The sequence below is a fragment of the Girardinichthys multiradiatus genome, chromosome 23 (genome assembly GCF_021462225.1).
Source record: "Girardinichthys multiradiatus isolate DD_20200921_A chromosome 23, DD_fGirMul_XY1, whole genome shotgun sequence".
Taxonomy (NCBI): domain Eukaryota; kingdom Metazoa; phylum Chordata; class Actinopteri; order Cyprinodontiformes; family Goodeidae; genus Girardinichthys; species Girardinichthys multiradiatus.
In genome coordinates, this window is record NC_061815.1 from 42,524,007 (window position 1) to 42,551,210 (window position 27,204).

Below are 27,204 nucleotides of genomic sequence, written 5' to 3' on the forward strand. Positions count from 1 at the left end.
GGTAACTTAATGACTTTCATTTGCTTTGTTTAGAGCCATTCAGAGATTAACTGCTTGTGCGCTTTGGATGATTGATCTGCTGCATATCCCAAGCCTATTTAATATGGTCATCCACTGATAGCTAGGCACCCTATTCCACAGAGCAGAATTCATGACTTTATGGCAAGTTATCCAGGTCCGGAAACAGCAATAAAGCCCCACAGCATCACACTACCATCACCATGTTTGACTCTCGTTATGAGGTTTTTTTTTTTTGAAAAGCTAGGTAAGTTTTATGACAGATGTAATAGAACACATTTCCTCCTTTGTCTTGTCACTTATAATAAAAAATCTGCTAAAAAATCCTGTTTTTAAATAGATTATATGTAGGGTTAAAATTTCCTGACAAACTGAATTTGGGGTATTCTAATTAATTAAGATGCAAGTGTGAGAAAAAAAAACCCGTTATTCATATGAGATCAAAATACGATTGTTATAAAACAACAAAAACAAAACTTCTGCGTACACTGTATGTATATAAAGGTCAAAGTTTGGGTCCTTACACGTGCTCAGGTCACTTCAGTCAGTCGCGCGTCAGCAGGGACAGCCTCGGCCAAATGGATCGTGTTAGTTACATGTAGTGTGACGGTGACGGAGACAGAGGGAGCGAGTAAGTGCTTCCGTTACTTCAGGGCTGAAGAAAGGAGGAGGGACTTGACCGGAGCGGTTGAATGTCCGCTGTGGGTTCACACAGAGCGGAACAGCGCCAACTCCTCCGCAGCAGACTGACTGGGCACAATCCACGCCGCCTTTAAAACCCCTGGAAGGTTTCCCCAATTCCGAACTTCTCTTTTTAAAGAGTGTCCGTATCTCCAGAGTCCTAACCAGCGGTGCGCTCTTCGGCTCGCCGGCTTTTTGCGCACGGACGTGTCTCCAAATTCCGCCACTGGGCTCTGCTGCGCTGCGCTACTTCCACTCAGCTGAGCAGTATCGAGCGTCAACTGCAGCCCGGCTTTATTACTCTCTGTTGCTTAGTTGTTGTTTTTCGTCGCCGGACTGAAAAGCAGCGGTTTTTTGGCTCATGGGTATTTAGTGTCGTGACATGCTTTCAGGACCCGGCGCCTCCACAGAGAAATGGTGAGTGAACCGAACTCCTTTTTTATTCTGTCAGGCTTTTTTGTTTCCGTTTTCAGTTTGTTTATGTTCTGCGTGAAAGGGTGAACTCTTCAGATAAACTGTGCACACACACCAAAGGACGCGCTGCGTCCACCTGTCATTTACAGCCACTTTTAGAGTGTCGGAATCCCCCAAATGAGTGAAAAATATGAACAGAGTATAACACATGTGTTATTTTATTATTTCGGTGTCTGTGTTTCATCAGGCCAAATGCAGAGTTATAATCCATAATTATGTTTCTTCATCCAAGAGGATTTTGTAGATAATCCTCTATAACGTTGCATGTTGGCAGTTGCCAGGTTTTATTTCATTTCTACAGAAAAATGCACCAAAACAACACTCTGCCTTGCTATCTGAATGCCAGCTTTCCATACATTTGAACCCTGCAGAACCAGGCGGTGTTGTAGCTACCTTTTAAATCGATTAATGATCTATTGATAAGGAGGGCTGTGGATACATGCACAGAGTCAACTGGCACATACTGCTTGCCTGTTGAAGAGGGAGGCTGTGAGGAGACACCGACTCCTGTAAGTCAAACGATCAGTGACTGGAATTCTCTTGAATGTTTGGATTATGGATATTTTGATTACACTTGTTTCATCCATCTGGCTGGATTTGTAGCAAAGGCTTGTGCATGATAGATTCTCCAACTGTGCCTTGCAGTGGAACATACTTCATTTGTCAACTTTTTATTGTAAGGGATAAAGGAAATTATCAGTGTTTGGATGAAAAAACATGACTTGGGATGTGATTATGAAACATTCTAAAAATGTTTTTGTTCATGTTGGAGGGATCTTTACATTTCAGTAATTGATTCTGAAGTTTTGTTTTCATAGCATTTGAGTCCCCTACTCTCACAAAACAGTTTTGTCTTCTCTGTATTCACATACTTTCACAATGACTTGAGCTAACCCTGCGATTGCAATCTTTTATGTAATATTTATGGTTCAGTCACGCAGACAATCCATTTTCCATCGATCAAAGGTTGAGGGACAATGTGACACCGCGGTTGACTCAAACGGTAATTGGAGGATCACAGCCTTATAATTTACAGTTTACAATCTGCAGGTCACACACAAGAACTCTTCTAGATGAGCTTAGAAAGCTGCTAGAGTTCTTCAGTTCTACACACGAATGACTCCAGGTGTTAGTATAGGGGATACCTCACCTACGACTGACAAGTTCCTCTGTTTTTATATGATACAGTTCCACAAAGAAAGTGTATCGTTTTTCTACCTTTCTTTAACCAGCTTGTGGAGACAGCCCTCCAATAAATTCAGCTGACTGTGAAATTCTCTTATACACCGTCTAATAAGAAGGAGCTCTTCTCCAGGTGTGGTTGTGATTGTGATTCAATATTATGACTATGTTTTGCTGTGGCTTTTGTGTATAACACTTATGACATGCTAGTATCATGAGCTTCCCATTTTTAGTCGTCATCTACTGTATAACTTAAATGAATGAAAACAATGTTTACATCAAATATGTTCAAGAAAATAACCAAAAGTTTAAATTTCACACAAATGTTTTAATTTTTTTAATGAAAGCCTATTAAAACTAAGTGTTTGGATGAAATATTGTACCCTGCCAAGTCTTTGAAACATCATGTTGTGATTTTGACATTTTATGATGTGTGGTCACTTCTGAGCAGACCCACGGGTAAGATTTTATATTACATCCACCTTTGGATCTCTTCAGGGGAATTCTAGGCACTGATGGAAAGTACAGTGCTGTTTGTTTTTGGGGGGACGGTGGAGAAGGGTCGCAGCCACAGAAAACATACAAATAAATGCTTCTCTGGTGGCAAGACCTTTGGTGGCTCCTTTTAAAGTTGAATAATGTTTTTGATTCATGATTACAAATACGCATAAGCTTGTTGGAAATATAGATGAAGATGTAGCTGGTTTAAGACAGTCATTTTTATTAAATCTACAGCTCTTTATGCATCTAAGTTTTTTTTTCATTTGAAGGTTCTCTCAGGTGATTCTTAGTCCACAAGAGGGCATATTTTAGCATTTCAATTGTATCCAAACATACAATTTTCAAGTATGGTTTTATGGTTAGTGCTGGGTTGAATATTTTTTGAAACTTTTTATGCTATGTTGCTCTCCTCTGCCCGGTTGCTGGGTATTGTTTTTATTGTGTAGCAGCACTGTGCAGTCAGTTGAATTTTACTTTTTAACGATGACTTCAAAAATTTAATAAAAATGATCAACAGTTACTCAAAAAATTGTGCTCCATGGGAAGCAACACCGGACAGGTCCTAGTAAGAGATTCTCACAGTATGATAACCTAGAGTAGAAATGTCACCGTCCAATGGTGTTATTAGAAAAAATTAAAAATATATATATTTTACATGACCTTATTGCTTTCATTTTCAAGCAGAAGAGCAACAATTTGTATTGTTCTTATAATAATGCCATATCATTCATTAATCACAAATATTTCCAAACAGTCAAATTTTTCTTTGTTGTAAGAGATGGAAAAGTGTATGGTGGTAGCCTTCTTTCAGCCAGTTGACCTGACAAAGTGTAGCAACAGGTGAGGGAGAATGAATGCTGCATTACTTCTTATTCCATAAAGTCTTGCTGGAATGTGTCAAAGGTCACTGGTCTCTGACATCTAATGAAAAATTGCTTTAAACTCTAAATGTATGTTGGAACATTTTTAGCATTTTTGAACCAGTTACCTTTCACAGCCTTGATATACCTTAATACAGGTAACTGGCCTCTTTTTGTTGCAAAGTCTGGACTCTAGCTCTGCTTAAAGATTAGACTAGATTTACCTGCTATATATATATATATATATACAGGGGTTGGACAATGAAACTGAAACACCTGGTTTTAGACCACAATAATTTATTAGTATGATGTAGGGCCTCCTTTTGCGGCCAATACAGCGTCAATTTGTCTTGGGAGTGACATATACAAGTCCTGCACAGTGGTCAGAGGGATTTTAAGCCATTCTTCTTGCAGGATAGTGGCCAGGTCACTACGTGACCACTACTGGGGGAGGAAAACGTTTCCTGACTCGCTCCTCCAAAACACCCCATAGTGGCGCAATGATATTTAGATGTGGTGACTGTGCAGGCCATGGGAGATGTTCAACTTCACTTTCATGTTCATCAAACCAATCTTTCACCATTCTTGCTGTGTGTATTGGTGCATTGTCATCCTGATACACAGCACCGCCTTCAGGATACAATGTTTGAACCATTGGATGCACATGGTCCTCAAGAATGGTTCGGTAGTCCTTGGCAGTGACGCACCCATCTAACACAAGTATTGGGCCAAGGGAATGCCATGATATGGCAGCCAAAACCATAACTGATTCACCCCCATGCTTCACTCTGGGCATGCAACAGTCTGGGTGGTACGCTTCTTTGGGGCTTCTCCACACCGTAACTCTCAAGGATGTGGGGAAAACAGTAAAGGTGGACTTGTCAGAGAACAATACATGTTTCACATTGTCCACAGCCCAAGATCTGCGCTCCTTGCACCATTGAAACCGACGTTTGGCATTGGCATGAGTGACCAAAGGTTTGGCTATAGCAGCCCGGCCGTGTATATTGACCCTGTGGAGCTCCCGACGGACAGTTCTGGTGGAAACAGGAGAGTTGAGGTGCACATTTAATTCTGCCGTGATTTGGGCAGCCGTGGTTTTATGTTTTTTGGATACAATCTGGGTTAGCACCCGAACATCCATTTCAGACAGCTTCCTCTTGCATCCACAGTTAATCCTGTTGGATGTGGTCCGTCCTTCTTGGTGGTATGCTGACATTACCCTGGATACCGTGGCTCTTGATACATCACAAAGACTTGCTGTCTTGGTCACAGATGCGCCAGCAAGACGTGCACCAACAATTTGTCCTCTTTTGAACTCTGGTATGTCACCCATAATGTTGTGTGCATTTCAATATTTTGAGCAAAACTGTGCTCTTACCCTGCTAATTGAACCTTCACACTCTGCTCTTACTGGTGCAATGTGCAATCAATGAAGACTGGCAACCAGGCTGGTCCAATTTAGCCATAAAACCTCCCACACTAAATTGACAGGTGTTTCAGTTTCAATGTCCAACCCCTGTATATATATATATATATATATATATATATACTTCTTGAATATTAATCTGGTCAGTAAAGTAGAGTGGGTCATTAATCAGTTTCAGCTGTTTCGGTGTGGTGCACTAACAATGAGACGACCCCAAAAACAGGAATGGTTTTGCAGACCCACCAAAGCTCCTCCAGACCCTGGAGAGGCTGTGGTGAACGTCATGCTGCCTACAACATTGTTCAGCATGATCGGTTTGCTGGTGGTCTGGGGAAGCATATCCATGGAGGGACGCAGAGACCTGTTCATCATAAATTATGGCTCAATGACTTTCATTAGGTATTAGGATGAAATATTTGAACCCACTGTTAGACATTTTGCTGATGCAATGGGTCCTGGGTTTCTCCTGGTATGCCAGGGCTGATGTGGTATGCAAGAATATGCAGGCAGTTCCTGGAGGATGAAGGAATTTATACTATGGACTGCCCTCTCAGCTCCCCTAACCTAAATCCAATAGAGCATCTCTGGGACACCATGTTTAGGTCCATCTGACACCACCAGGTTGCACCTCAGACTGTTTAGGGGTAAGCGATACCCTTGTCAGGATCTGGGAGGAGATACCCCAGGACATAATCTCTCATCTCATATGGAGCATGCCTGATATTGTGAGCCATGCATTCAAGCATGTGGGGCCGTACAGACTACTGAGAACCATTTTAAGTTGCTGCAATGAGATTTCAGTGACTTTGGATTAAGCCCATTGTGGGTTGATAATTTTCATTTTCATAAAAGATGCGGCATCCTTTTTTTTCCTAAAACATTACCAATTCCTCATTGGTATGGATATCTAGCATGATTTTATTCCAGTTGAGATTTGATGTGTTTTCAAAATGTTCCTTTAATTTTTTGACCAGTGTATATTTATATGCATGTGTTTGTGTTTGTTTGATAGTAAAAATGTATCTGGAGAATTGAGCCTGAATGCTGATATGTTTAAGTTAGAGTTAACTGCTCTTCAAAATTAATATGCACAATTTGTCTGTCTGGAATCAATGCAACATACCTCATAGAGTAATAAGGTTTAACCAGCATGAGTTACTGGTACTACATGTGACTTGAACAGACTGCTGTTCACTAACTGACCATGGGACCAGGAGAAATGAGAAGGTTTTCCAAGAGGTAGCGCAGGGCAAAATGAATAAAACTCAAGAGCGACTACAATAATATTAAGGACCACAATGGCCGGAGCTGGTCAAATCGAAATATAATTTTGTTGTTAACAAATCATAAACTATGCCTTTACTTTACTAAATTACTTTAATGAGATAATGTCAAACAGTAACGTTAACACTTTTACAGTTATTCCTTGGCATCTGGCTGGATGATGTCTGGATTCAGAATTGATGTTTTGAGCATCTGTATTTCCACATGAAGCTCCCCTGGGACATTTTTTCAGAAACTCAGTTTTTGGAGCTTATGGATAAAAACCTTCATTTGACATTCTTTTATGTTCACAGGGATGGGTGGGTTGAAAAGTCACCACAAAAGACTGATAAAAGTAGTTTTGATTTCAGTTCTTTTATTGATCAATGTGACAGTTAGCTTGTCTTTGTTGGCTTCGAGGATGGCACTGTTTCTCTCTCTTTCACCATTTCATTTTCAATTCTGCCCACAAGCCTCCTAGTCAAGAAGACATCTTGCTTTGGCTAACTTTTGAAAAGAAATATTCCAGTGGAAAAAAAGTTGTTTTCTGTTTATTACGTGTGGGTCTTACATTTGACATACATGGTTTGAAATTCAGCATCTTGGAGGGATGACACTGATATGAAACAGCTGAGCGGGTCAGTTGCAGGTTCTGGTGGAGACACACATAAACAGTCAGCTATCTGCACAGGATCAATAGTCACTTACTTTACCTCCTGCATACAAATGTCATTCTATCTTTCTCTAAAAATACTGTGAAACATATTTGGCACTGTGCCTCCAGTGTCCTAAGGAGCTACTCACTTTAATCAACTGTATGAAAATCACAATCAACTGCAGCGTCTGCACTTTCACAAAATGCATTTTCAGCACCCGACAGGGCGAATTTGGTGCAAGCATCAGAGGCGACAGCCCGGGGATGAGAGTTTTGTGATAATTGTTTTGCTGTTTTTTTATACCTCCCATCAGATATAGGTTTATGAAATTAAGGGTTCTCTTATATTGTTAAAAATTTTTCGGAGGGGCTTAAAAGCGATTTCTGATAATTTACCGTCAACCTTAAACCTTAAACTTCACTGATAATCTTTTAGAAATCATTAATACATTCTTAACCATCACAACTTTACCATACTTTTATTCTTTTTTATTTTTGATGAATGAAAGAAAAAATGAGCAATCAACAAAAACCAAGTGTACCCAAAGGATAATCACCAATACATTAAGGTTTTATAAGTGTGTTGGCATTTGCAAGTTCAATTATAAGAAGGAAGAAAATAGTCTTTGGTCCTCACTAGGTGTGACTGGTTTTCAAACCTATATTAAAAACAACACATTTTACCTTGTTGTTTATAAGTTTTTGCAGTGCATAAGCTTTTAAAATGTTCCTGTCTATATATTGCTTTTTTTTTTTTTTTTGTCTGGCAAAACTCAGATTTTTCCCCATAAAAAAACCTCACATTTTAAACATTTTCAACATTTATTTATTTATTTATTTTTTTCTTGTACAATCCAGGTCCTTCATTTATTTAAAAAGACTAAAATAAATGATTAATGATTTGTTTGGACAGCTTAAATATTTTAAATTAGGGAAAAAAATTCAAATATTACTCTTCTGTGCTGACTGCTCTTTTTTGAAATCTGATGGAGAGAATTGACTCCATGGTAACAAATGTAGCAGAAGATTCTGTCTGCCATCGTCAAAGTGACCATTATTTTTGTTGCCGTTGTCAGGAGTGCGGCTATTTCCTTGAGCAGCAAAAGGTGGATACTCATGGCAAAACAATAAAGTGTCTCACCAGGGAGCAAAGTGGCTGCAGAGACATTCCCTTTAGGGTTAGCAGTTCTGAGTTAGCAGTCTGTCAGAGGCACAGCTTGTATGAGAGAAATGAGACCAATCTAGGCTCCAACACAACCTATGAATGGATTGATTATACTCTCTAGTCTGTTGGGTTTATTTTTGTTCTTAGTTTTTGCCTTATTTCTATTGTATTTTGTCTTTCTAATGATGTGATAATGAGCAAACATCTTACTAAAAAGCAAAATACTACCAGTAGCGAAAAAAGTTGATTGTCTTTTAAGACACATTTCTCATTTAGATTTAGAGATACTCGGAGAAGCTGATACACCTTTCTTAGTAACTAAAAACAGAAACTTGCAGTTTTGCATGTTTTAGTTTTTTTTGCACTCATGTTGATACAATAACACAATATGCATAGTGCAGAAGCAGTTTAGTACAGCCCCATTTCATTAGTTATAATTAATTTGTGTATCTTACCAGCTTAAATAGTTATCTAAAAGTACATCCTGCCATCCCCAAACATTTGTTCTGTGAACTCTGTCATCTGTTGGCCTTCTGAAATATGAAGAACATTTACTGAAATAAAATATAGTTAATAATTCTAAGAGATTTTGCATGCATACAAACCCAGTTGTCTCATTTTTAAGATTACCATTAAGAAGCCTGATGTAATTTTCCTCCCACTTTGGGACATCATCTGTTTTATCTGATCACATTTCTCTGGAAAAAATGTTTTTGCTAATTATAACTGGAGTCATTAGTGTTATGACTGTTATCTTTGCTGTGACACACTGGCACAGTATACTAATACTCTTATCATCCATTTATCATTCAGCAATAGAGAAACCCATGATGAAATCCATTGCATCGGAGATTGAACTTGGGAGACTATTAAAATAACACATTTTGTCAAACTTATTTATGTGTGTTAGTTGCCATTAGCTACAAAAATTAAAAAAACAATCCTGATTTTTTCTTACAAATAACCTGTGTCATGGGTGTGGTGCTGGTGCAGTGGTAGAGGATGCACCAGATGTATAGAGAGGCTTCAGCCCTCAAAGCGGCTGTCCCCTATTTTGAGTCTCGGCCACTGCGACCTGTGCTGCATCTCTTCCCCCTCTCTTTACCCCATTTCCCTCTCCTACTTTCAAGAAAATTACAAAATAAAAGCAATTAGTGTCGCACAACAAGTCAGCAAAAAAGCCGCTTCTGTCTTAGAAAATCATAAAGGACAGGCTGAAATTGTGCAAGAATTACAAAGACTGAGAAAACTGGTGCAAAGTTATTTTTGCCAAAGAATCCATTATCTGATTGTTTTGGACATCTGAAAATGTAAAGGTTACAGTGAAATAAACTCATAAGCTTATATTCTTCTCGAGAAAGCCTGCATGAAAAATGAGTGTGATCAAAACGTCTTCCAACGACACAGGAACAATTTGGTGATATTTATGTATTTTCTTGCGTGTGTCCCATGGTAAGAGTGACAGCAAGGTTTCAGACTCATGATTAGGACATTTTTCTGATATTTAACATTTAATAAAAACATGAAAAGGATCCAAAGTGCTAAAAATATAAAACACAATATGCACAATACATCATTTGACACAGCTAAAATATGTAGGAAGTAGTACAAGGTGCACAGCAGTGAGTGGAATACTCAGCCAGGCTTCCACAGTCACCAAACTGTAGCATGGCTGAACATCTTTAATGTGTTTTTAGAGTAGATAAGTAACAGCTTCCTTTTTCTAACATCTCTGAAACAGCTTGAATATGTTATGCTTGAAGAGAAGATTAAAACTTCCTTAGGCCATTGGCCAAAATCAGAACCTAATCAAACCGAGAACATCATTTTAACATGTCCTTTAAGGATTTATAGATGTGTTAAATTGATTTTTTCAAGAATTAGCTTGACTTGCAGCAGTATTCTTTTGTTTAGAGAAACAAACACACTCACTACAACTTCACATGCGGAGGACGTGGTTTGCATGTTGTTGAGGGGAGTCAAAATGTTAAACTCTCTCCCTGGTCTGCTGTTGTCTGTGTTGGAGCAGTTGAATATGGGTAATTAGCTCTATTCATTGGTTGTCAGATTGGCCTCTGAATGGAGCCTCAACGAGCCACACTCAAGCTCTGATATAATGAATCTGAATTAGAGCTCCCAATGTGATGTATCACAAAAACAGCACAAAATTAGGATGGGTTTTTTCTTTGTTTTGTAACTCCTTTTTGAGGCATAACTGAGACTTTAAGTCATAGAAATAGAAACAGAGCATTTCAGGAAGCCTTCATGTCCTGCATGGACCCAATTACAGCCTACTATAAATTCATTGCAGTACTGTGGATGAAACGTAGGTGAGCCACTACAACATATTTCCAAAGCCCCATGTCCTGCTGAGTGACAAGTTAAAGCTCCAACAAAAACTGAGACACTTTTATTAACATTCAGAAATAATGTCATAAATGCTTTCAGGACTAATGTATACAGATTGGACTTAAATTGCACAGCCATGAATGATGAAAGTAATATATCTGATGCTCTAATACTTGCAACATGATTGAATGATGAACACAATTATCAAGTAGTTCAGCCTGATGCCAGAACATCTGTTTTGAATGCATGAATGATCTGGGTTATAACTGCTTAAATTATAGTCAGAAGTAAAATGGAAGAATGCAGATGTTCACTTTAGGAAGCTCTCACTTCCTTTTTTATTGCACAAACTGTAGGGCTGAAAAAAATATCCAAAACATATTATTATCAATATATCAGTTTGCACCAGCATTAATATATTAAAGGCTTGCTTGGAATGTAGTATTTATTTGCTGTTATTTTCCATGAGCCATGTGCAGTGCTGTAAAAAAGGCACATTTTAAATAGAAAAGGGCTGTTTTGAAATGATTATTTCACATAAGAGAAAGAAGCTATCAAAGCAATCTGGCCCTATGTGACAAAGTGATTGCCACCTAAACCTAGTAATTTATTGTGCTGCACTTGATGGCAACAACTGCTATCAAGCCTTTGCATTATCTTTTTCACAGAACTGCTTTAATTCGGTCACCATGAAAGGTTTTTGAACATGTACTCAGCATCTCCATAAGATTCAAGGGAAGACTTGGACTAGACCAGTCCAAAACCTTTATTTTGATTTGTTTTGGCCTTCAGATGTGACATTGTCGTACTGAATAACCCAAGTGCACTTGAACCTAAGGTCACAAACTAAAGGTCAGATGTTCTCCTTCAGGATCTTCTGGTAGAGAGCAGAACTCATGGTTCCTTCAACCACTGCAGGTCCTGGAGTGATGTGACAGAATGCACACTTTCCGAAAAGCTCCACTTTGTCTCATCAGTCCATACAATACTTTCACATAAGTCCTGCAGATCATCATCATGTTTTCTTTGACAAATGTGAGACGTGCTTTTGTGTTCTTTTTGGTAAAGCAGTTGCTCTCACCTTGGTACTCTCCAGTGGATGTTATTTTTGCTTGGTCTCTTTCATGCTGTTGAATCATGAACACAGATTTTAATGAAGGCAAATGAGGCCTGCAGTACTGTAGATGCTGTTTTGGGTTCTTTTGTGAACCCCTGTGTGGTACATCCTCAATTTTTAAGAGATGTGACTCAAAAGGCTATATTTGTTGCATAAAGATGTGTTTTAAAATTACTTATATGGTTTGAAAAACATTGGATAGGTAGATATTTAATTTATGTTTCATACTCTTAACATTTTCAGGTTCTCTGGCTCAAAAATATATTTGTTCTTTAAATTAGGGTTTTATGTTCTGTTGGATTTTTTTCATTTGACAGTTCCCTCTCATTTAATGATTTATTAAATGTGTGAAAACATTGCCAGCTGCCATTTCAGGCAAATGCTGCAGAAGTAAAAAAATTAGAGTATCAGGGATATTTTTGACACATGTGAAGTTGTTTGGTTCAGTGATGACAAAAGAACATTGAAAAAGAGAAAACCCGACCTAGCCAATGAAAAATACAGAAGATTTATGTCATTCAGGCTTTCAGAGAGAGACATTACAAAGAGAAGCATTGATTTAAAGTGAAAGCTGCTTGGAAAACCTACAGAGGGCATCAGAATTTATTGAAAGACAGAGAGGTAGGCGTGAGAGCAAATGAAATAAAAGGGCTGAAATGGCAGACATGGAGAAAAGTTATGAGAGGCAGCACTAATGTAAGGTTAAGTCAGAGTAAAAAACATTTATTTTTTACATTTTATTTTTTATTTCATCTCAGGTACTTTTAGATACACTGCTTTTTACAGTTTGTTACAAAATGTTAGAGCTCCAATTTCTGATTGGCTTCTCATATACTTTCTTCAAAAATGTTTTTGTTCAGGATTTTGTCTCCATGAAATCATTATAGATTTAACAAATGTCCTGCTAACTTACTTAAATAATAATGTTAATATATTTTTTGTAGGATGCACGCTTTTTGTGAGATTTATCGAAGCACAAACCTTCTGTACTGCTTTAAACATGAAGTATTTGTATAAATGCTGTTGTAGGTCTGTTTTTTAGAACTACTCTCAGTTTGATAGTTTGGACTTTCTCTTCTCGGGGGCCAAGCAGTACAATGGTAGCAGTCCATGCAAAATAACTTGTGGGTGCAAAAGCATTTTGGTAGCTGGAATCCAAAATGAAACACAGAATTACCCATTTAATCTTTGAATTAAATATGAGTGAAAGCGAGAGCTTTGTTGGACGGGTGTAGGCTCTGCAGTCAAGGCTGTCTGTACTGTCTGATGCAGGAAAAAACATCAGATACAAGACTGATGGTCCAAATGTGCTGCAGACATGGCGTCAGAGCCTAAAAATGAATAAAAGCATGATAGGGGCATTTGTTCCAGGGTGTGTCTCTTAAGCCCCTCTGTTGAGGGCTTAAAGGATAATCCCCTACCAACTTTTTTTTTATTTTCTCCTGAGAAGGTCAATTTCAAATCCAGTCACATAAAGAGCTGTACAGGTCCTTCTCAAAATATTAGCATATTGTGATAAAGTTAATTATTTTCCATAATGTCATGATGAAAATTTAATATTCATATATTTTAGATTCATTGCACACTAACTGAAATATTTCAGGTCTTTTATTGTCTTAATACGGATGATTTTGGCATACAGCTCATGAAAACCCAAAATTCCTATCTCACAAAATTAGCATATCATTAAAAGGGTCTCTAAACGAGCTATGAACCTAATCATCTGAATCAACGAGTTAACTCTAAACACCTGCAAAAGATTCCTGAGGCCTTTAAAACTCCCAGCCTGGTTCATCACTCAAAACCCCAATCATGGGTAAGACTGCCGACCTGACTGCTGTCCAGAAGGCCACTATTGACACCCTCAAGCAAGAGGGTAAGACACAGAAAGAAATTTCTGAACGAATAGGCTGTTCCCAGAGTGCTGTATCAAGGCACCTCAGTGGGAAGTCTGTGGGAAGGAAAAAGTGTGGCAGAAAACGCTGCACAACGAGAAGAGGTGACCGGACCCTGAGGAAGATTGTGGAGAAGGGCCGATTCCAGACCTTGGGGGACCTGCGGAAGCAGTGGACTGAGTCTGGAGTAGAAACATCCAGAGCCACCGTGCACAGGCGTGTGCAGGAAATGGGCTACAGGTGCCGCATTCCCCAGGTCAAGCTACTTTTGAACCAGAAACAGCGGCAGAAGCGCCTGACCTGGGCTACAGAGAAGCAGCACTGGACTGTTGCTCAGTGGTCCAAAGTACTTTTTTCAGATGAAAGCAAATTCTGCATGTCATTCGGAAATCAAGGTGCCAGAGTCTGGAGGAAGACTGGGGAGAAGAAAATGCCAAAATGCCAGAAGTCCAGTGTCAAGTACCCACAGTCAGTGATGATCTGGGGTGCCATGTCAGCTGCTGGTGTTGGTCCACTGTGTTTTATCAAGGGCAGGGTCAATGCAGCTAGCTATCAGGAGATTTTGGAGCACTTCATGCTTCCGTCTGCTGAAAAGCTTTATGGAGATGAAGATTTCATTTTTCAGCACGACCTGGCACCTGCTCACAGTGCCAAAACCACTGGTACATACATGAGCTGTATGCCACAATCATCCGTATTAAGACAATAAAAGACCTGAAATATTTCAGTTAGTGTGCAATGAATCTAAAATATATGAATGTTATATTTTCATCATGACATTATGGAAAATAATGAACTTTATCACAATATGCTAATATTTTGAGAAGGACCTGTATAGTTCAAGAGGTGAATGCTTTACAGAGCAATGATATTTGTCATTAGAAAGGGATTTTGGTCCTGAATATCAGAGGTTAAAATCCTGGATTTTTTTTTTTTTTGGTTGCAGATTTGATTTTTTTTAATCCAAAACGCTTTCATTTCAACATTTCAACATAAATTATTCACACAGGCGGGCTGCATGGTGACGCAGTTGGTAGCACTGTTGCCTTGCAGAAAGAAGGTCCTGGGTTCAACTCCTGGCCGGGGGTCGTTCTGCATGGAGTTTGCATATTCTCCCCAGGCATGCGTGAGTTCCACAGTCCAAAGACATGCCTGTTAGGATAATTGGTCTCTCTAAATTGCCCTTAGGTGTATGAATGAGTGTGTGCATGGTTTTTTGTGTGTTGCCCTGTGATGGACTGGCAACCTGTCCAGGGTGTACCCTGCCTCCTGCCCATAGACTGCTGGAGATAGGCACCAGCAGATAGGCACCCACTATGGAAGAAGCGGTATAAAAGATGATTGACTGACTGACTAATCCACAAAGGCACTAATATTTATACAGTTGCAATTACTGCTCAAATTTACAGTTCTTGTTTTAATTTACAAGATTTCTGATTACCTAAGTAGAACAGTGAAGATACATCCATCTGATTGACTGTTATCTTTGCCTTTGACACACTGGCACAGTATACTAATACTCTTATCGGTCATTTGTCATTCAGCAATAGAGAAACTCATGATGAAACCCATCTATCCGCCTGACTGGGTTTGTGAGAAGAACCCTCAATTTTAGCTTTATTTTTGGGAAAGCTAAAAAGTTTTATTTATTCTTTCTTTTACCAAACAGCAAAGTAAGTACGTTAATAATCACCACTTTATTTCAATATCCGATCAGTGAAGAACATTCCAGTCCAAGTTTGATGACTTTTTTAATTCTAAGGTAGTTCTCATGCCACAAAGCAATTAAAAATGTTCGTTTTTTTATTTTTACAAATTGGCGAACATACATAAAACGTAAATCTCAAACTTTGTTTTAAAGAATATTTATTCAGAGTAGAATCATTCAGTTCAGGTTCAACTAGTATTTCAGATTGTGAGTTGGTATAGTAAAAGACTTAAATAAAACAATGTGTGATGGGGACATTTCTAGAACTGTTTTTTACAGCTTTTATTTGTGATTAGTGCTGATAGCACGGTTAGCATCATTGTCTGTAACAGCTTTCTGTGTGTTTTCTAGATCAGTGGTTTTTAGTCCTATCATGAATTGCTTAGATAGTCGAAGTAGAACAAAACCAGAGGATGAAACAGACTCAGCACACAGGATAAGACGGTAAATGAGGTTTATTTCTACTGTAGACTTTGTTTAAGGAATCTTGAGTTGGAGTTGTCCAGAAGCCAGAGGAGGAGGAGGTAAACCCAGGAATCCAAGGAGAGAGAGAGAGAGTACTGGTGATGAGAATATTTACAGTGCAGTCCTTAGGAGGGAGTATTACCAGATGTTGGCAGGCAGGTAGGCAGATAGGCAGGTCGACAGGCAGGCAGACAGATGGATAGGCAGACAGACAGGAGTCCACATAACTGAGGTTATGTTCCAGCAAAGGTCTTCTTCTTCTTCTTCTGTGTTGTTTTTTGGCAGTTGGCAAATAACTTGAAGATGTGCATTACCGCCACCAACTGGTATGGAGTGTGGTTCTTCATGGTTTTAAATCTTATTTACTATTACAACAATCAAATTTTATTTATTAATTTAGTGCTTTTGAAAAATCTAATTATAATTTGAATATGTTTGCTACCTAAACTTCTTTGCAAAGTATCTCTCAATATAAAATTTTCTTTAATACCTACAAATTCTCTCCTTAAAATTGTTCTTTCTTGTTCATATTTCTGACACTTCAATATTACATGTTCTATTGTTTCCTCCTCTCCACAATAATCACATTTTCCTGTATTATGTTTCTTTATCTTGAACAATGTAGAATTAAGTCCTGTATGTCCTAGTCTTAATCTTGTAATTAATCTTTCCTCTTTTCTACTCCTTCTTCCTGTTCTTACTTCTCCTACTATCTTGTTGATTCTGTAAAACCATCTTCCTTTCTTTTCTTCATCCCACCTTTTTTGCCACTCTTTCCTGATTCTCTGTTTAATTATATTTCTTGCCTCTGACCTACTAATATTTATTATAAAGCTAATGTTGTTTTGTGTTGCCTTCTTTGCTATCCTGTCCGCCTTCTCATTCCCTCCAACTCCTACATGTGCTGGTACCCATAAAAACACTAATATTAATCCCATTCTTTGTATTCTAAATAAAGTAAGTTTTATTTCCAACAAAATGTCTGGTCTACCCTCTGAATGATTATGTTTTAAACTTAATAATGCTGAACTTGAATCTGAACAAATGATTGTTTTTAATGGTTTTATATCCTCCACCCACTGCACTGCTAACAATATTGCTAATAATTCTCCTGAATATACTGATAATCCATCTGTAATTCTTTTTCCTACTTTTATTTTAAATTCTGGTATTACAAATGCTACTCCTATTTTTTCATCTGTTTTTGATGCGTCTGTGTAAATCTGGACATAATGATAGTAATTGTTTATATATTCTTGTATTATACTTGAATCTAATCTACATTTTGGATCCTTTTTCTTTTCCATCAATGCCATATCCACCACTGCTTCTGGTAACAGCCACGGTGGCACTACTGGCAAAGGCAACATCCAGCAAAGGTCTGTATCAGCAGCTACCTTAAGAAGCCCATGAGCTCATTAGGAGAATGCGTTGCAGCTGCAGACAATGAGCTGCCAGAACCAACCAGAAGGGGAGGAGCAGAGATCCTACAGTACCCTCCCCTCAATGATTGCCTCCAGGCAATCCAGAACGCTTTTCAGGATGGCGTTTGTAAAAGGACGTGATGAGAGCAGGGTCCAGGATGTGAGAACGGGGAACCCAGGTTCTCTCTTCAGGTCCATATCATGCCCAATCCACAAGATATTGAAAACCACGCCCCCTACGCCGAACATCCAGGATACGATTGACAGAATATGCAGGGTGGTCATCAATGAGTCGAGCAGGGGGAGGGGGCTTGGTGGGAGGACTCAGGGGGCTTTCCGAGACTGGCTTGATCTGGGAAACATGGAAAGTAGGGTGAATGTGCATGGAAGATGGTAGTTTGAGTCTCACCGCAGATGGGTTGATGATCCTCTCAATGAGAAAAGGGCCAATGAAACGGGGGGCCAACTTTCTAGAAGTATCTTTTAATTTAATATTCCTGATGGAAAGCCAGACTCTCTGATTGATGCGGTAGACAGGTGCAGCAGAACGGTGACAGTTAGCGAACCTCTTATTTATTTTGTTCCAGGGTGCGTAGGAGGGTCCTTCTGGTCTGTTGCCAGATCCTACGACACCTGGAAACATAATGCTGAACAGAGGGGACCAGGATGTCAGATTCAACACTGGGAAACAGCGGGGGTAGATAGCCCAGTGAAGCCTCAAAGGGGGACAAACCAGTAGCAGAGGAAGTATGTGTGTTGTGAGCATATTCGATCCATGTGAGATGTTTGCACCAAGAAGAGGGGTTGTCATTTATTACGCACCTCAAGGCGACTTCAAGTTCCTGGTTGCATCTTTCTGTCTGTCCATTAGATTGGGGGTGGTATCCAGACGAAAGACGTACGGAGGCACCAAGAGCTTTGCAAAACTCCTTCCAAACTTGCGAGATGAACTGCGGGCCTCGGTCAGAAACAATGTCCAAAGGTATGCCATGGATGTGGAAAACGTGGACAACCAGGAGTTGGGCAGTCTCCAATGCAGATGGAAGCTTGGGTAAAGGAACAAAATGGGCTGTTTTAGAGAATCTGTCAACAACAGTAAGGATGACTGTGTTGCCGTCAGATGGCGGGAGACCAGTGATGAAATCAACGGAAATGTGGGACCAGGGGCGGCTAGGGGTGGGCAGAGGTTGAAGAAGACCCAGCAGGTGGTTGATTAGTGTTGCACATGTGGGACAAGCTGCAACAAAATCTTTAATGTTGAGGTTCATAGTCGGCCACCAGAAATACCTTTTGGTAAATGTGATCATACGAGTCACCCCAGGATGACAAGTCAATTTATTGTTGTGCACCCAATCCAGAACTTTATTGACGACAGAGTTGGGAACGAACAGCTTGCCCACTGGGCCAGTACCTGGGTCAGGTTCGGACCTCTGTGCCTCCCTGATGTCCTTTTCAATGGCCCAGGTGAGGGCGCCCACAATACAAGAATCCGGTAGGATGGAAGCTTCAGTCTTGAGTTGGTCAGAATGAGAGAACTGGCGAGAGAGAGCGTCAGGCTTAATGTTCTTGGAACCGGGTCTGTAGGAGATAGAAAAATGAAAATGAGCAAAAAACAGAGACCAACGGGCTTGTCTGGGGTTAAGTCTCTTGGCATTGTGAATGTAGGAGAGGTTCTTATGATCAGTCCAAATGAGAAAAGGGACTTCAGTACCCTCTAATCAATGCCGCCATTCCTCAAGCGCCAACTTGATGGCTAACAGTTCACGGTTTCCCCCATCATAATTTTGCTCTGCTGGAGACAAGCGACGAGAAAAATAGGCACATGGATGTACCTTAACATCCAGAGGAGACCGTTGAGATAGAATAGCCCCTACTCCAATGTCAGAAGCATCAACCTCTACAATAAATTGTGCACATGGATCAGGATGGGTCAATATGGGTACTGAAGAAAATAGAGTCTTTAATTCCCCAAATGCCCTTTCGGCCTCAGGAGTCCAATGGAACGTTTTCAGAGAGGAGGTGAGTTGAGTGAGAGGTGCAGTGACCTGACTGTAGTTCCTTATAAACCTCCTATAAAAATGTGCAAATCCCAAGAACCTTTGAAGTTGCCTGCAATCAGTTGGCGTAGGCCACTCTGCCACTGCCTTGGTTTTCTCGGGATCAGTTCTGCACCTGCCTGCCTCAAAAATAAAACCCAAAAAAGACACAGATGTGACACTGAATTCGCACTTTTCGGCTTTAACAAAGAGTTGATTCTCAAAAAGCCTCTGGAGAACTGTTCTGACATGCTGGCGATGTTGTTCTATGTCCCGGGAAAAAATCAAAATGTCATCCAGATAAACGAAAACAAAGAGGTTGAGAAAGTCACGTAGAACATCATTAATAAGAGCCTGGAAAACAGCGGGTGCATTAGTCAATCCGAAAGGCATAACCAAATACTCAAAATGTCCTAGGGGGGTTTTGAAAGCTGTTTTCCACTCATCACCCTCTCGGATCCAGACCAAATGGTAAGCATTGCGCAGGTCGAGTTTAGTGAAGATCTTGGCAGAATGTAATTGTTCATGTATAGAATCAATAAGTGGTAGTGGGTATTTATTTTTAATAGTGATTTGATTCAATCCTCTATAATCAATACAGGGTCTTAATGTGCCGTCCTTCTTACCCACAAAGAAGAATCCGGCGCCAACAGGAGAGGTAGACGGACGAATGATCCCAGATGCTAAAGAATCCTCAATGTACTCTTTCATGACCTTTCTCTCGGGTTCGGAGAGATTAAAGAGTCTGCTGGATGGTAGCGGAGCGCCTGGGAGGAGATCAATAAGGCAGTCATAGGGGCGATGCAGAGGTAAAGAAAGAGCCCCTTGTTTGCTAAACACAGGTGCGAGATTGTGGTATTCAGGTGGAACGTTGGACAGATCAACAGGCTCAGAAGGTTTGAGTTGTTTGATAGAGTGAGAGACAGCAGTTCTTAAGCAGTTTTGGAGACAGAAATTACTCTATCTCTCTACTCTGCCCTCCACCCAATTAATAGCAGGATTATGTTTCTGCTACCAGGGAAACCCCAAAACAAATTGTGGAGAGATGGAAGAGACAACAAAGAACTCACCCCATTCATGATGGTTACCAGAGGTGATGATGTGAAGCTGAGGCACTTTAAATCTCACTTGAGACATGGTTTGACCAGTGATGCCAGTGACAGAAAGGGAATGGTTGAGAGGCTGAGAGGGTATTTGAAGTTTATCAACCAGATCCGAGGAAATAAGACTCTGTTCAGCACCAGAATCAATAAAAGCGTCAACAGGAAACTTATCTTGGCCAACAATAATAGTGACCGAAAAACACAGACGAGAGACAGGGGAAGAATGGGATATGCTCATCAAAGTCCCCTGACCTATTGACGAGCCCTCTCTTTTCCCTTCTTGGGGCATCTTGTGATAAAATGTCCTCCTTGTCCGCAATATAGGCAAAGACCACCCTCAAAGCGACGTTGTCATTCCTCTGGGGAGAGTCGAGTGTGACCAATCTGCATCGGTTCCGGTTCTGCAGATCCCTCTGACGAGGAAGTGGGTGCGTCGAGGAAAGTGGTTCGAGGCGCCAGAGAGTGCTGCCACTGTGAATTGTAGTTCCTTTCTGTTTGTCTCTCTCTTAGATGGTTGTCAATGCAGATCGATAGGTTGATTAATTCATCCAGTCTTTCGGGTTCATCTCTCAAAACCAACTGGTCCTTTACTTGATCTGCAAGGGAATTAACAAAAATACCCTTGAGTGCCGCTTCATCCCAACCCACCTCCTGCGCTGCCACCCGGAAGTCGATGGCGAACTCCTTCCCTGTTTGAGGTTGAGTATCTACTTAGCCGCTGCCTCCTGCTGGAGTGGTTGATCGAAGACTCTCTTGAAGTGACTGAAAAAAATGGCATAACTAAGAGACTCAACAGGGTTAGATGCCAAATAGGCGTGCACCCAGCGCAGAGCAGATCCCTTTAGCGAGGTAACAATATAAGTAATCTTGGAGGCAGCAGTAGGGAAAAGGGAGGGGAACGACTAAATGCTAATTCACACCGGAGAGAAAAACCACCAAAGTTATTAGGATTACCATCAAACAGTTCAGACGGACGGAAGTCAGGCTCTCGGATCCCAGAAGATAGAATTGTGGGTGGCTGAGGATTCTCTAAACGAACTGGAGGATTGGAAGAGACAGGTGAGAGTTTGGTTATGATTTCGCTTAAAGCATGAACCATACCACCAAGTTCTGTGAGATGAGAATCTGTAGTCCTTTGTTGTTGCAGTAGCTGTTGAAACATGGTTTCAGTAGATTGTAGGCGTTCCTTTAAGAAAGTCTGTTCATCATCTGAATTGTTCTTCGACATGTTAGATGGCTGGAACATACTATCATAAATTGCTTAGACAGTCGAAGTAGAACAAAACCAGAGGATGAAACAGACTCAGTACACAGGATAAGACGGTAAATGAGGTTTATTTCTACTGTAGACTTTGTTTAAGGAATCTTGAGCTGGAGTTGTCCAGAAGCCAGAGGAGGAGGAGGTAAACCCAGGAATCCAAGGAGAGAGAGAGAGAGAGTACTGGTGATGAGAATATTTACAGTGCAGTCCTTAGGAGGGAGTATTACCAGATGTTGGCAGGCAGGTAGGCAGATAGGCAGGTCGACAGGCAGACAGGTAGGCAGACGGATAGGCAGACAGACAGGAGTCCACATAACTGAGGTTATGTTCCAGCAAAGGTCTGTATCAGCAGCTACCTTAAGAAGCCCATGAGCTCATTAGGAGAATGCGTTGCAGCTGCAGACAATGAGCTGCCAGAACCAACCAGAAGGGGAGGAGCAGAGATCCTACAAGTCCTGGTCCTGTTGAGCCACTGTTCTTCATGTTTTACGTGTGTCTCTGGTTCAGCACACCTGAATCAAATGATTTTATTACCTTTCTTAGGTCAACGTAAAAATAAAACAAACAATGTTCTATATTCCAGTTAGGTTTCCAAAAGCTGGAGCTCCTTGTGGCTCTTCTGTAGGGCTCTGCTGTTCTTCTCAGTTGTTATTACTGTCCCAGTCCAGCTTACTGTCCACCACTCTAAATGCTGCCACAAAGCATATAACACACACTTTAATATGCCAAATGAAAAATTTAAATATCAGTATATTTTTAATATCTGCTTATATAGAATGTATGACACAACAATGTATTTTTTTTGTACAAGTGTTCACAGTTTGGCTTTAAGATTAAACTTCCACAGTAAAATCAGTTTAAGTATGACAACAGCACAGGACCATGCCTTCTGGATCCAAGAAGAGTTTTTTGCAGTGCTAGTGGCCTTTATTTTTGCATTTTTTGACAGTGAACTGTTAGGAAAGGCGTGGGGAGAGGGGGAAATCATGCAGCAAAGGTCAACAGCCCAGGACTGAAACCCGCGATAGCCTACGTCGAGGACTAAGGCCTCAGAACATGGGTCGCGCATTTTACCCCTGCGCCACTGCTCTGCCCAAGACTATATTATTGATTGTAACACCAATTTTGGATTGGGTTGGCCTCATCCTTTCAAAATACTCTGAGTTGGAAAAATATCAAATTAACTAAAATCTCATTTAATTATTTAGATACAACACATAGTTCACTGTATGTTGAGGGACAATGTACATTTTGTAAGGCTGCAAAATGTACTGAAATTCAATAATTGCAATCATATTTGCAAATTTCTTGCCAGTCAAATATATAGAATACAAAATAAAAACCATTTACCTGGATTCTCCTTCCTGATAAAGAAAAAAGTGGCCAAGATTTTAGGGACAGTGTTGTAAGTTTCCCAATGGCAGAAAAAATACAAAAATCAACAATGCTGTGTCAAATTGCAGCCCACGTCTGTAAGTTTCAATGCTTCTGACAAACAACCTCATCCTGAATTTGAAGTCAAATAGTTTCACGATAAGTTTTGTATGTCTCTGGATTATATTTAGCCTGTAGATTAGGAGAATAACTAACAACAGTGATTGAAAATAGTGGGATTTACATGTTTATTTACCTCAGCCTTCCAATGCTGCCCTGTTTTGCTCTGTTGACTTCCTAATCTTCTTATTTTCAGCAGTATTAAACCTATCCAGTAATTCCACACCACTGCCTCTTCCCACAGCAATCTTTACAAAAATTACTGAAATTATTCACGCTTCATAATGTCCACTGTTGGTGATGATATGCCATTTTACTGCACTTTTAAGAGGAGCACACCATAAACCATTACTTTATTTCTCAAAGAAATGAAAGAATATAAATGCTACTACTTTGAAGAGTACTATTAATGTGTTTTGGTGTAAATACATACCACACTAAAATACATTAGATAGAGCTGCTTTTAACTTGGCAGATCTGATGCTTAATTATAATAATTTTTAATGCTACAGGCAAATAGGTCCTACACACATATTTAATCAAATAATGGGTGTATTCATAATTGATATGTGCGTGTTTGTCTCTAAATGATCATGTAACTGGATCATCATATATCTTGTGGTAATCTTAATGGGTTGATAGAAACAGGATCTTGACACCTAAATGCTTTTATACTACAGTATAGATTTCACTGGGATGCAGAGCAGATTCAATGATTCTCATAGACAGTGATCACTCTGCAAAGAGAGAAAAACAATCTGGTTTCCTCCAGTTATCAGTGGGTGTAAAAGAATCAAAATCCTCTGCCTAAAAATATTAAATAAAGATTTATCACACACAGAGTGATATATTTCAGTCATTCGTTTCTGGGAAGTTTCATAATTATGGCTTACAGCTACTGCAAACTGCATACTCAGATACTCAGAAACTTAGAATTTTACTTTTGAAAATTTAAAAAGCATATTTAAAACAGTTATATCAGCCTACTGACACCATGTCCATGTACTGTACAATATATGCAGTCAATACTTGGTCAGTGCCAAGTACTGAGTGCTGTTTCAATGGCCTCACAATTCAGTGTGGCATGGAGGCAATCAACATGTGACTCTGACTTGGTTTTTAAGGACACCCAATTTGCTTTAATATTAGCCTTCAGCTCGTCTGCATTGTTTGGTCTTGGATATCTTAAACTCCATAACAAAACTCCAATGAATTCAGTTTCAAACCATTAAATTTAGTTTTTACCATTACATTTAGTGAAGTTGATTTTAGCAACTTATCCTCCAGTTTTTGAAAATTCACAAGAGCCAAAACCTTTTGACAGCAAAAACATATAGTTTTTTATTTTCATTTTAACTTAAACGTTTTCCATCATGTTACGTCTTTCTTTTCCAGAACATTTGCCTACGATATGCACTTTTTGCTTTAATGTTCTTGTTGAGGGGTTGTGGGGTTAAACTTATGCTGCTTGCTCTCTTTCCATGTTGCTCCAGATAAGTGCATAAGCCAAGTTCCCAAAATGTGAAAGAGCAAATATAGTGCCTCATTATTTATGCATGCATGCAGGCTGCAGGCTGATGGAGTCTGCCTTCACCTCCAATAAGACTCACACACCTTTTTCAAACTGAAACTCACAGAACTATATCTACCATGTGTTTGCGTTTCTACTTTATTTGACTAATGGCTTATGTTGAAATCGTTCTGTATTGATATTTTATCTTAAATGTCTTTTTACTTTGTTTTAAAAATAATTTTATATGTACAAGGAAACAAAATGTGCAAATGCTTTGTCTTTAAAGTAGTGATTGGTGTTTGCAGTAGTTCTGTTGCAATTATGAATTCCTTTTTTTAATGTTTTAAAGTTGAGCTGATGATTATAGAAACATGATTTGTCCTTTACTGCAGATGCTATGAAAATGTCAACTTAAAACTCAGCATTTTAAAACAGCATAAGAAGCATGGAGGTGGAATAACCCTCTGTAATTTTGTCCTGGAAACCTATATTTGCTTCTTGTGTGAGATGTTAATAATTTTGATTTTCTTTTGAGTCATTTGTGAGAGCCTCAGTTTCTTAATTTAAACATGCACTATATGCAATAATTATTCAAATACTACATTATTAGATGCTTTTCAAAGTTTTAAGTAACTAGTTTATTTTTTGGTTGTGTTTTTTTCAGAAATTAACACAACAAATGGTCCAAAAAATGTGTAAACAATTTGATTTAGATTGAATTTGGCATTGCTGTTCACATATGGTGGTTTTTTTATGCAATGATCAGAATATTGTGACCAATTCCTGATCTCTGGTTTTTCTAATAGTTTGATGTTCTGTTTTAGACAATTCTCTTTCAGAATTATAATGTTAGATAAAAAAAACAGAACTTAAATATTTTTCTAGCCTTTCTGGCCTGATAAGTTGTTAATTATTTGTATTAGGAGCAGAGGAAACATCCCACCGAGTGTGAGAGAGCCGTTGCTGTTAAAAAGGTTATCCTAATCTAAAGTAAAGACAAAATAGTTTTGGAGTTAACATTTTAAACTGTCTCTAGCATCTTATGTTAACAATTAGAACAGTTAGTTCCACTAGCATTACTAAACAGCAGTCTCATTGTCTATTTCCTAAAAAGTAGACCCATACCATAACTCAACACCTAGACCGCCAAATCCAGCATGTTCCATAATAAAGAATAAAATAGACCACTTTTCCTATAAAATGTTCAATCTTCCTGTTATCTGCTGGAAGTCTTACTCTCTCTCTCTTTCTCTCTCTCTCTCTTGTTTCCAAAATGGACTGCAGACATGTCTCAACATGTAGAACATGTTATAAATAGCTTATTGCACCTTTTGTGCTTCCTCTGACGTTATTTTATGCACCCTTCTAATACAAGTTATACTTTGTCCTCCTTCAGTAACAGCATCTAAATCAAAGATTGTTGTTAAAACGATGTAGCACTTAGCATGGTGCAATCATAAACTGGAAAAAAGATCTGTTTGATTTTCTGACTGGCAAGTCACCACTCAGGGCTCATTAGGATGATAATTGGATTTTTTTTTATCTGTGCATCTCTAGTGTTTTTGTAGCAAATGCAATCACAGCTGGAAATGAAGGGATGCAAGGAAACCAGTTTCTAAATTGCAACACAGACAGTGCATGGTTCAAAAGTTGGATGTGAGATTTTGTGTTTTCCATACATTTTATAAAAAACACTGGAGTTTTTGTTATTTTGAACACCACATATTTGAATCAAGTGAGAATCAGAATACATTTTAGTATTAAAAAGAAGGAAGTCAGGACTCTTAATAATATGAACACTCAGTAAGAAGTAAGTGGTTCTTAAACATTTTGCTGCCATTGCACATTGTCTAATATTCTGATAATATGGATGTTTTATTTGAGTGGAATTTTTTCACCAGTAGTCTCAAAGGAATTCTGCAGACAGTTGCTTATCACTTAATTGTCCCGGGATATTTTGGAAATGTTTCAGTAGTAAACATATGGAATTAGACTTTCTTTTTATGAAATTGGGCCAGATGGGGCTGTTGGCCAGACATTACTATAGGCTTTATTCATTAGAGTTGATGGGATTTATATTTAAGCACCTTGTGATTTTTTTTTTAGCTTTCTATAAACTAAACTGCAGCCTTCTGAGTGATTTGAGTAACTTTTATCATCGTAAATCTGACTTTTTTGCTCTGCTTTGACATTTTTCTTTCATGTGCGATATTATTTTGTTTCAGGTCACATTTTTTAAAATGTGTTAGGCGTTTTGCAGCTTTGGCTCAATTATCTCATGCTGTAAACAATATTATTATTGTGCAATCTTGAACCAATGGTTTAAATTTAGTTTAAAAAAAAGTTAAGCTTCTCCTTTTTCTGAAAGGTTGATTCATGTGTTCTCTACTATTTTAACATCATGTTTTTGCTTTCAGGTCTGAACCTGTAATACAAATGTTTGTCATGTACTGTCTCATTAGTTGAGTTTTGCTAAAATGAAGCATGAAAAGGTTCACATGAGTGTGATTGTAATTTCTGGTCTTGTTTGTAGCACAATTTCTAATAAACAAGCCAGACGAGACGGCGGCCGGTGATCTTATTTTCCTAAAACACTCAAGAGTACACAGAC

At 39.1% G+C, this 27,204-nt stretch overlaps 1 protein-coding gene across 4 annotated transcripts in view; it reads left to right on the forward strand.

The window, feature by feature from the left end:
• The first annotated feature begins 656 nt into the window (after positions 1 to 656).
• The window catches only part of htr4 (5-hydroxytryptamine receptor 4), a 206,455-nt gene continuing 179,907 nt past the window's right edge, over positions 657 to 27,204 (forward strand). For 2 of the 4 annotated variants that reach the window (XR_007036322.1, XM_047353630.1), the window contains exon 1: positions 657 to 1,116. The gene's annotated coding sequence lies outside the window, so the exon portion shown is untranslated. Of the gene's footprint in view, positions 1,117 to 1,658; positions 1,683 to 27,204 lie in introns of those variants that run through there. The other 2 variants (XM_047353629.1, XR_007036323.1) reach the window with 2 other exon arrangements.